The sequence below is a fragment of the Panthera uncia genome (assembly GCF_023721935.1).
Source record: "Panthera uncia isolate 11264 chromosome C1 unlocalized genomic scaffold, Puncia_PCG_1.0 HiC_scaffold_4, whole genome shotgun sequence".
In the NCBI taxonomy this organism is placed as follows: Eukaryota; Metazoa; Chordata; class Mammalia; order Carnivora; family Felidae; genus Panthera; species Panthera uncia.
In genome coordinates, this window is record NW_026057585.1 from 86198363 (window position 1) to 86208130 (window position 9768).

Consider the following 9768-nt stretch of genomic DNA (forward strand, 5'->3'; position numbering starts at 1 on the left):
TACAATACAATCCATAGCGTATTTTTAAAGGACATTGCTCTTACCCCTTAGGACTAAAGATTAATTGTGACTGTTAAATGGCTCCGAGTGGAGGATTCTACTGCAGGCAGTTCTTAAGAGAAACTTTTTTGGTAATGTTTATTTATTTTTGAGAGAGAGAGAGACAGAGCATGAGCAGGCGAGGGGCAGAGGGAGAGGGAGAGGCAGAATCTGAAGCAGGCTCCAGGCTCTGAGCTGTCAGTGCAGAGACCCATGTGGGGCTGGAACTCACAGACCTCAAGATCACAACCTGGGCCGAAGTCGGAAGCTTAACCAACTGAGCCACCTTGGCACCCCCATAGGAGCTTTTTAATCAACTTTTCCTTTCTCGATGTTTTCTCTCTCCACCCTTTTTTACATTTACTGGGGTTAACATGATTGTCAAATATTTTATAAACATAAGTAAGCATCTTTATATGGCTTTTATAATAAAGCACATGCTTAATTTGTCATTCTTAGCCTTTTTTGGATACGTTGTAGAATGAGTGCTTGTTTTTGTCCTTTGTAGGTTCAATGGAGCTATTAGAAATAGGAAAAGCCAGTGCAGCTGGATGTTGGGGAATGGCCAACATGGCCTTGCCAACCAGTCTCAGAACTGGTCCTGTAGTTAAAGAAAGAAACTTAGGAGCAACTGTAACAAATAATGCAAAGTTCAAGACAAACCCGATTAACCTACACAAAACTTTCCAAGAAACTATTGCCTGAAAGACCTGGTTAACCATTTTTATTTGATTTGCCTTAGACTACACTTCCAGAAACTCTAGCTGAATATAATTTGCTAATGTCAAAATAGCAGATCTGAAAATACTAGACAAGCCCTCACTCATGAAAATGGGAGAGTAATCAACTTTATATTTGGTGACCAACCATACCAGATTGGGACTGTCCTTGAAAATCCCACGTTCCAAGAAACCCTTCCTGGATGTAACAAGCCCGGGTTTTCAGCAAAGAGTGCCAGAGATTGGGGGATAGGAAGAGATACAAAACCCATATTATGTTCCCTCCCCCCAAAAAGGAAGACAACATCATTTTTAGTGACAAATGAATAGGGTGATTATCTGCCTTATGTTGACCACTGACACTGGCAGCCATGATTTGTGGTTGACCATAATGTATCTATTGTGGCATTTTCTCAGAGCAACTTAAATTCTAATCATGCGCCTTCATAGTCCAGGAAACCGTTGCGCTTTGGGTGGAGTTAATGCTAGTTTAATTTTTAACTTTGTGAATATTGTGACCATGTTTTCTAAGCGTTGAGATGATGAAAATGCAAGAGTACGATACCAATGCCAGCAGGAGCCAACCAATACCGAAAAAGAAGACTAAACGTCTGTGTCGTTTTAATGACAGGCGGAAGGACACAGGCAACTGGCTTTGGATAAATGAGCCAAACAGAGCGTACTGCACAACTTGCAGAAAAGAATTTGGGGTTGGGTATGGTGGAGGGGGGGTGTGTGAAAAAACATACGGAGACTGAGTACCACAAGTGTGGGATGAGACAAGCAGTACTTTTGAATCAATTACAAGCGTCTTCCTCTCCTAAAAAGACACCAGTGCTTGATGGAAGATAGCAGTCGCTGAATTAGCGTGGGCATACCCCCCAAATGAACATGTGTTACGTTATTGCTTCCTTGATTGCTCTATGAAGCTGAGTGAAGTTACATTTCCGGATTCAGAGGTTGCAACTAAAATGTCCTGTGGACGAACAAAAGGGGAACTTTTGATTATGGATGTATTGGTCCCTTCCAGCATGGAGCCCATTCTGTCAGATCTCACCAATAATCGTGCCTTCTGCAGTATGTCAAGTGATGTGTTGTATCAAGGCAATAAAAAAGAGTTCCCCCTACCTCTTTGGTCCTTTGATTTGAAAAGTGGGGTTTCAAATAGGCTGCTTGGTTTCTGTGAAGATTTTAATGACACCTCAGGAAACATTAAACAAAAGAGCATTGATAATCCTGTCCAAATACAATCTAGACGTGGCTCACTTATTTGCATATTCAGCAGATATTACGGATGTAAATGTCAGCAACTTCCATTCAGTCTAAAAAATGGAAACCTCTTACCTGTTAAATGTCCTGCACACCTTGTACACAGACTGCTAAACAGGGATGTGATTTACTTTCTTGTGACATTGACTCTTACGTAATGAAAGTTTTTGGTGACACTTCAGTTTCAGAGGAGCAGTTAATGAGACTTCTGACTTTGTAGAAATGGAAAGAGATAGACTCCTTAGACATATGCCTACGAGATGGTTGTCATTGTTGCCAGGCTTAGAAAAGATGTTAAAATGTTGGCCTACCATAAAATCCTATTTTCAAAGTGTGGGAAAAGACGAATGCCCTTCTCTAGTTGGGAAACACACTGAAGATGAAAATGGAGAAAAGGATTACAATACAACAGAAATTTATATGCTGTTACTCCACAACAGCTTGGTGGTCTTTGAAAATAAACCGGTTCATGGGATGGAGCCCCACATTGGGCTCGCGCTCGCTCTCTCTCTCTCTCTCTCTGCCCCTCCCCTGCTCTCTCTCTCTCTCTCAAAAATGAATAAGTTAACATTTTTAAAAAATGACAGACATTTTAGACATGGATAACCTCTATGATGAATTTATGGATGCAAAGAACCTGATTGACGAATAGCTGGTCTACCAAAAGAAGCCTATAGATAAATATGGATGGACATTTTGGGAGAGCTGGAAACAAACTCCTACAAGCCTAAAAACCTGCTGTTGCTAGTAAGTAAGATCCTAAGTGTACCATGCTCAAATATGTTTGTTGAGAAGCTGTTTCAGTTGATGCAATCACATTGGACTGACACCAGGAATCAGTGTAATGTGGGTTTGATAAGAGCACAGTTGCAAGTCAAGATGATTTTACATTTCATTGTATTCAGTTTTACCACTTACCACTACATAAAAGAAAAGGAGGACGTTCTAAAGGCTGCAGGCAGTTTAAGAAGTATTATTGGAAAAGGAAACTGAAAGAATAAAAATATCCTGAATTACGAGATAAAAAGAAATATGCCATTGCATATTTTATTTTTTAATAAAAATAGCAATGTCTGGTGCACCCAGGTGGCTCAGTTGGTTAAGCGTCTGACTCTCGATTTCACCCCAGGTCATGATCTCATTATTCATGAGATCGAGCCCCACATTGAGCTCTGCACTAACAGCGTGGAGCCTGCTTAGGATTCTTTCTCTTGACCTCTCTCTCTTTCCCTTCCCTGCTCATGCTTGCTCTCTCTCTCTCTCTCAAAATAAATAAACAAACATTAAAAAATGAAAAGAATAGCAATGTCTGTTTAGTTAATCCTATTGTATTTAGTTTCTCCTTTTAAAAAGTCACATATTTTTGCATCTTAAGAATAAAGATTAGGGGCATCTGGGTGGCTTTGTTAGTTAAGTATCCCAACTCTTGATTTTGGCTCAGGTCATGATCTGAAGGTTCATGAGTTCAAACCCTGTATAGGGCTCTGCACTGACCGTGTGGAGCCTGCTTGGGATTCTCTCTCTCTAAAAATAAATAAATAGGGGCGCCTGGGTGGCTCAGTCGGTTGAGCGTCCGACTTCAGCTCAGGTCACGATCTCACGGTTCGTGAGTTTGAGCCCCGCGTCAGGCTCTGGGCTGATGGCTCAGAGCCTGGAGCCTGCTTCCGATTCTGTGTCTCCCTCTCTCTCTGCCCCTCCCCCATTCATGCTCTGTCTCTCTCTGTCTCAAAAATAAATAAACATTAAAAAAAAATTTTTTAAATAAACTTAAAAAAATGTTTAAAAAAAGAATAAAGATCAATATAACCTTCAAATTTTAAATATTCAAATTGTTTTTAAAAAGTTAATTAACTATTGTATTAGAGGAGACAATAAAAATATTGTTATATGTTTTTCATATGTTGTTTGTTTAATTAGTCCTATTATTACTAATTGTCTCTGTTAACTATTCCTATTTAAATAATAGCATTTATGTAACTGAAAGATAAAGAATGGAACATATATTTTCAAGTCTTTCATATTTTTATGTTAAAGTTGTAATACTTGTGTATAATTATTTTCTATTATGGTGTGTGTGTGTGTGTGTGTGTGTGTGTGTGTGTGTGTGTGTCTGTTTTGGTTTGTTTTAGTTTTGCCCAACATTGGCTGACCCTAAATCAGTCCTTTTATCCTTCTTAATTATGGAATTTTGGTCCTTGTTTTAAGTGGATTCTCTTTGGGATTTTACCCCCTCAGTACCAATTATCTTTTGCTAAAGAGGACCACCAAATAATTACTTTTGGTTGAGGAGATAAGGAAGGGCCTTGTAGCTAAATTGGTCTGTTGAAATAAAATGGATACTAGGCTCGTGAATTTTAATTTAGGCTATGTCTTGTAAATGCCTCTGATAATCATAAAAAAAACTTAAATTGTTCTTTTAAAATGGTGTAAGATAATCACTCTTAACCAATCCCCTGCTGTCAGGAAACCCCCATTGTAATAATCCATCATTGCAAAGTTAAATAACTTCCCCAGTCTCATATTATAAGCATCCTGTAATAACATACCTTTGAAGTTCTTGCCATTTTTTGTTTGAAGTCTCCCACTTTGTGAACTTTTTTCTTGTATGTATGATAAACTCAACATTTTAATTTGATCTGACTTTATTTTTGACAGTTTCTGGTGTCAGAAGTGGGATCTGAACTAGTCCCCTGAAGAGCCCCAAGGGTGGTAAGTAACCAGGTGCCAGTACCTACCGAGCCCATTGTTCTCACTGCTTTCTCACCAACCACGGGGTTCCAGGTAAGTCTCTCCTGGATCAGAACTCCATTCTCTTTGTGTTTTCAGCTCTCTGACTTTATTGTGCATATCTATGTTTTATTCCAGTTTCTTGGTTACCCTTCTGTCTGTAAGGGGGGAAAACCCATGATTCCTTGAGTTTCTAGACAGGAGTAAAATTCTTGAGATCCCTATAGATACAGCCATTTTAGAGACTCTATGGCAAAGATTCATTCCAATTGGCCTAAAACTCTTTCCCTACTTCTTTCAAAAACTCCTACTTCCTATATGTATATTCACTTAATAACCAGGATCTTGTCCCTTTTGGAAAAATGGGTGCGTTCTATATAGGAAAACTTGGAGTTACAGTGGCCACTTTGGGGGACCTTTAACTTAAGTAAGATAGTCAATAAGATAGTCCGCCTATCTTAAGGATAGGGATACTTAGTAGGGATACTCCTGAAAGAGATGATCCTGAACCTTGCAACAACAATAGAATGTATTCCTTGTTTGGTATGGAGGCCTCCAAAAGACAAAATGACTCTAAAATAGACTCCCTAGGGGGGCCTGGCTTACTTAGTGCATAGAGCATATGACTCTTGATCTTGGAGTTGTGCACTCAAACCCCATGTTGGGCATAGAGCTTACTTAAAAAAGAATAGAGGGGTGCCTGGGTAGCTCAGTTGGTTGATTGTCTGACTTTGGCTCAGGTCATGATCTCACAGTTTGTGAATCTGAGCCCCACACTGGGCTCTGTGCTGAGAGCTCGGAGCCTAGAGCCTGCTTCAGATTCTGTGTCTACCTCTCTCTCTCTGCCCCTCCCCTGAGCGTGCTCTGTCTCTCTGTGTCTTTCAAAAATAAACAAACACTGAAAAATGTTTAAATAATAAAAAATAATAGAATAGAATAGAATTAAATTTAAAAATATAAACTCTAGAGGAATCATTACAACAAGCCAATGAAAACCTTAAGGGCAAACTTCAGACATGAGAGACTTGAGCAACCTCCAGCTAATCCCTCTGCTCCTCTTCATCCTCCTTTACCTGATTATTCTGAACCCACTAACCACTTTGATCTTTTACCCTTTCCCTCCAAGCCCCTTAAATATCAGACGTCTTAAGATAAGACCTTCTAATGAACCAGGGATCTTTAGCTTCAGCAGAAGTTAAACTGTGTTCTCAAACCAAACTTTGAGCCATTGTAAATGATTTCCCAGAATCTAAAAAGGACCAAACTAAAAAGACAGAAGAATTGAAACATTTTCTTGGTGCTTGTGATCCTAGACTACCTGATTTTTACTAGTTCGTTAGCATGATAGTGAGTCCAAAAGATGCTTAAAAATGGCTTCAAGAACTGTATTGGAAAGTCCCTACCTAAGAGTTTGAGGATCCCACCAAACATGCTTCCAGAGATAAATAAAAAGAGGAAAAAAATGAGTCAACTGCTTCAAGAAGCAGTTCTCAAAGTTTTTCCTATGAGAACATACTGGGCCGTATACAACCCTGTAAACAGAAAAAAGATGAGCCAGTGGCAGACTTCTGAATTTAGTTAGAGTTAGTATTTAGACAACACCCTGGCCACAAAAGACTCTGGGGCTAGTTTTGGCCTGTGTGCCCATTTTGTTAATGGGCTTCACGCAGACCTCAATGATTTGCTAAAGGAACGTGATTTTGAATGGGACATCACTCCTCTCCCAGAGCTTCAACCTCTTGTGGAATGTTTTGATAGAATAATAGAACAGAAAAAAGGTTATCAAACAAATAAAGTCATGGTCCTACAGCTGCAACAATTATGAGGACCCTGACCTAACTTCAAGGGATCTTGCCTCAAGTTGACAGAGATTCCTGTCAATACTGTAATCAAAAGAGACATTGGAAAAAGAATTGCCCACTTTTAAATAGAGCGCCTGTGAAAGAACAATCCAGTTTCCCTGTAAGAGAGTGCCCTCAGCTCCCAGATTCTGGTGATAACTGTCAACACTGATAGAGCTCTGAGAAGTTGCCTGGTAAGCTACTTCAATAATTCCTTAAATCATCAGGGAAAATTAACCTAAACTTAAATGGAGAAATTTCTACCTTGTTGATAGATACCGGAGCAACTCTATTTCCTTTAAACCCTACCATTATGCATGAAGAACCACCTTGGAGTAATAAAAATATCTTTGTGGTGGGAGTTTCTAGTCAAGTTCGAAGAATTCCCTTACTGGAACCCATAGCTGTTACCCTTGGCCCTCTCTCCGAGTCATACCTTTCTATTATGTGATACTGCCCTTGTGAATTTCCTAGGTAGAGACCTGCTTTCTATATTAGGAGGCCACATAAAATTTTCCTCAGGAGAGATAGAGTTTCCAGACTCATCAGACACTGAAGCATGATGTGTTCTCCAAGTCCAAATTGATTGTCCTGAGGAGACTATTAAATTTGATGGAAGTGTAGGTGCTATAGATCTCTCTGAAATCCCTGATACTCTGTGGGCCTTTTTCAAAGATGTGGGGGACAAAATCAGAAGTGTCAAACCCATTAAAATTCAGATTGATCCTTCTAAACCGCTTCCACAGTACCCCTGAAAACCCGAGGCCATAAAAGTCCCACCCTTATAAAAGAAGATTGAATAAGTCAGAGGCTTCTTATTGCCTTAGTCCCTGCAAACCAGTTCTTGCCTATGAAGAAACCTCATAGTTGGGGATGGAGATGTGTATAAGACCTTAGAGCCAGAAGTGAGGTTGTGATATTGAAGCTTCCAGGGGTAGTGTCGTGTAGTTGAGCTATGTCCGCATATGCTGCCCCACAAGGAGATGGTGTAGAAAAAAGAACAATCTACCAGCTGTACCACCTGCCCTTCCCTTCATTACTTTATTGCTAGCTAGATCCTATTACTCACCAGGCTTGTCTTTTATAATGTAAATAATAATTATATATTTTTTAAACTTTTGATAACGGAAAACTCCAGACATACACAGAAGTGCATATTGCAGGATAATAGACCCTCATCTGCTCATCATGTAGCTTCAACAACTATCAACGCTTGGCCAATCTTGTTTCATCTATACACGTATCCAACCCTCCTCACTGGATTCTTTTGAAGCAAATCTTAGATGTTACATTATTTTATAGGCAACAGAGAACTCCCGAAGAAAACCGCATGCACAAAGACTTAGCCAAATACTGCCAGTTAGCACCAGCGCCTACGGGACAGCAGAACCCACAAAACCCTGCACCTCTATCCAGAAACGTCTAATAACTTGCTAAAGTTTAAGTGTCCAACTTTGCAGTTAAACTTATACTATGGGTTATCACCCATGCCCGTGAGACACCAAAGCCAACTTCTACAGTGATGCTGTCTGGAAAATTCTCAATATCTTACTGAAGTTCAAGTTTACAATGTTTTAAAGTTCAATCCATATGGATAATGGAATGAGAATTGAAATGGAAGTAGATGTGGGTTAGCCCCAGTTCTCCTAGTAACTTTAGCCTGTCCGAAAGCGAATCACGAAAAACTTGGAGACTGTTCCCTGGGAGGATGACTGCGATAGCTCAGTTTTCTTCAATCTCTGTGTCTCTATGTCTTTAACAGATTGACTTTGAGTAGCACTACCTCTTGTTGGGGTTAGAAGAGGAAGCTAAAGTGCTCTTCACAGAGTTACTGTAGTTGAAAATGCCCTAAGAAGAAGGTTAATATGTAGTAGCTGTGACAGCTTCTCAGACTTCCCTTGTTTTTGATGGACAGGTTTGAGGAGTACCGGTCATGAATATTGTAGGTGTTGATGATTTCTTATGTGTAACATTTTGTGATTAAAAAATACCAATCAGGGGGCGCCTGGGTGGCTCAGTTGGCTAAGCGTCCAACTTGGCTTCAGGTCATGATCTCGCAGCCTGTGAGTTCGAGCCCCGCGTCAGGCTCTGTGCTGACACTTCAGAGCCTGGAGCCTGCTTTGGAATTTGTGACTCCCTTTCTCTCTGCCCATCCCCCGCTCATGCTCTGTCTCTCAAAAAATAAATAAACGTTAAAAAAAAATTACCAGTTATAGTAACACCTGCTGTGATTACCTTAAATGCGCATGCGCACACGCACACACACGCATACCACCTCCATGCTATCATTTTAGTGCAAGCCACCGTCATTTCTCACTCTAATCACTCAGTGGTCTCCCTGCTTTATCTTAGGCCTCCACTCCCCCATCTTTTCTCCATAGAGCAGGCAGAGAGGCTTTAAAATAGAAGTCAGATTCTATGACTTCTGTTCTCCAATGCTTCAATGGCTTCTCGTCTTGGAGAATAAAATCCTACAAGAGCATTCATGCGCTAGCTCCTGGCCACCTCAGCAGTACCATTACTTAATTACTTTACCCCCTGGCTCAGTTGCACTGGCTGCAGACCCTGAAATACCCCCTGCTCCCGCCCTAGAGTCTTTGCACTTGGCCTCTCTACTGGGAACGTTCATCCCCCACGCACAGTGAGCTCCTTCACTCCTTTCAAGTCTCTGCTCAGATGTTTCCTGTTGAAAGAGGCAGTCCTCACACCCTATCTTGCAGAGCAGTCTCCCCCACAAGTCATCTTTTCACCTTCGCTTTGTTTCAAAATACTTATCACTACCTGACATTATATTCTTTATTTGCTTATTGCCTGTCTCTTCCATGAAAATACAAGTTTCATCACACCAGATACTTTATCCAATTTGTTTATTGCTATACCTTAGGCTCAAAGTTAACACTCAATAAATATTGGCTGAATAAGTTAATTAATGAATAAAATACTTTTTTTTTTTTAAACAAGCAAGTTGAGTTGTTAAATAAGGTAGCTCAGAGGTGCCTGGGTGGCTCAGTCGGGTAAGCGTCCAGCTTTGGCTAAGGTCATGATCTTGCTGTTTGTAAGTACGAGCCCCATGTCACGCTCTGTGCTGACAGCTCAGAGCCTGGAGCCTGCTTTGGATTCTGTGTCTCCCTCTCTCTTTGTCCCCCCCCCCCCCCCCCCCCCCCCCGCCAAAT